This window comes from Tupaia chinensis, unplaced genomic scaffold (assembly GCF_000334495.1).
Source record: "Tupaia chinensis unplaced genomic scaffold, TupChi_1.0 Scaffold143695_1, whole genome shotgun sequence".
NCBI classification, from domain to species: Eukaryota; Metazoa; Chordata; class Mammalia; order Scandentia; family Tupaiidae; genus Tupaia; species Tupaia belangeri.
In genome coordinates this window covers 609,829-611,858 of record NW_006203543.1, presented here as the reverse complement: position 1 = coordinate 611,858, position 2,030 = coordinate 609,829, and the positions used below count along the sequence as shown (strand labels likewise).

At 40.8% G+C, this 2,030-nt stretch overlaps 1 pseudogene; it reads right to left on the bottom strand.

Moving 5' to 3' along the window:
- Positions 1–125, bottom strand: part of LOC102472523 (calcyclin-binding protein pseudogene) — a 3,814-nt pseudogene extending 3,689 nt beyond the window's left edge.
- Positions 126–2,030: the final 1,905 nt, after the last annotated feature.

The following is a 2,030-nucleotide window of genomic DNA, read 5'->3' as shown; positions in this document are numbered from 1 at the left end:
TGCTTACCTGCACCTATACAAATTGTGGCTGGCCCAGGAATTCCTGGGACAGCAGGGACAACTTTCAAAGTACAAACGGCAAATATACCCTCAGAGCCTTTAGTACTGGTACCTGGTACTCTCATTTACTGGTCTAATGAATACTAATAAAGGTGGTTTGTATTTCTATTCTTTTTTTGTTTTGTTTTGATTTGTTTTTGTTAGAGGCTTTTGCTATAGGGTGCGTGCATTCGCCAGAGAGACAGAGAGACATAGAGAGACAGAAAGTGAGAAATCATCCCCTGGGGGGATGGCCATGCCACAACCCCTTCTCCTCCATTCTCCTCTCCGGATCTTGGGCATGCACACACATGTGCCCAGCATGAGTATAAGCCACCAGGTCCATGACTTGAACTGTGGTCAACTACATGGGAGTTCAGTGACATAGCCATTATGCTAAATGCTGGTCGCTGAATTTCTATTCTTTATTCCACCTCTTATCAAGAAATAGAATGTTTTTCCTGGCCTCCTCTAAGAAACTGGTTGTGGTGGTGTGTGCTTGCAGTCCTAGCTACTCTGGAGACTGAGGCAGGAGGATGGCAACATAGTGAGAGCTTCTCGAAAAACACCACACACACATACTCATACCCCAAATGGAAATATGATCATTGGCTCCATGTAAGACATGAAAAACATTCATTTTTATATAAAGTATTAACTGTGATTACTACATGCCAGGCACTGCTTTAGAGGTAAGAAATTGAAAGATGAGTAAAAAAGATTGACCATATACTGTGCTACTAATTAGTGACCTCAGGCAACTCACATAACTTCTCTGGAACTGGACTGACTCTCTAGTATTGACTCTAGCTCTCATAGTCTAAGAACTCAGTGAAAATGGGGAGCAGGAGAGGATAGCTTAGGGGTCAGTAGCAGAAATGTCTCCTGAAGGGATGTTTGGTTTAGTGACAACACTATCCAGAGTAAAGGATGAGAAAGATATTCAATAGTAAATAAGGGAACACCCATCTGGGGATGAGGAGAAAGCAACCCGTGGTCAAGGGGGTTAACTAGTTGAAACTGGCTTCTTTCAAAATAAAGAGCTCTCTCCCCACATAGGTTGTCCATGGGACAAAGGAAGAAGAAGGAGGCCTTCTCATCTTAGCTACTGCTTGCCTTGGTCTTCTGATCCTTTTTGGAGTAGACCTAAGTAACCATTTATGAGTGCTTCTTGAACTTGGGGGATTTAGAATAGAAGTGGAGGGCAGAAAGAAAGTGAAGAACTTGAAGACGCTAAGAGGAGAATTGAGTATTGACTCATAATCAAATGACTTTCTGGGCCAACTGTTTAATTTCCAAGTGTCTCTGTTTCCTCAGTTTTACAGAATTCTTCAAGTTTGAGTAATCATTTATAATTACCAGAGAAGACTCCTATGTATGCTCATTCAATTCCATGAAAGAGCTGGGTAGAAAGGAAGGCAGATGTTAATTTGCCAAGTCCTTTGATAATAGGCTGTCCTGTGAGCAAATTTCTATGAGAAGTTTTTGGACTAGGACCCTATTCTATCTGTAGCAACTTTTGAATTGATCTTTTTGGGGCCCTCCAAACTTGAGGCCCCTTCAATTTAAAGCCATTTTATAGGTGGTCATTAAAAACACCATCATTTACATATAAGATTCCAGTTCCACACAGAATGTGAACTGGACTTATCTCTTAAAAAATATGTTCCTATATTTCTTATAACTGGCATAATAAGCTCCTGGAAACATTAAACATTACTGAGGGAGGTATGGGGAATTCTAGTTGTATCGAGTCAGTATGTCCCAGGTGGTTGGCTTTGTAGATAAAGCACCTAGCATAGCATAAGTGGCTGATTCTTCCATCTAGTTTGTTGCTAACCCTTCAGGGTGAACTTAAGAATGAAACAGCAATTTCTTTATTCTCTATCTCAATAGAATTTTGAAGGATTCTTGCTGCATTGTGCATTGAAAACTCTCATTAGCAATGTGAATGCTTCAGAAGGCAATGAGTGACTCATATGAGGCCCAGA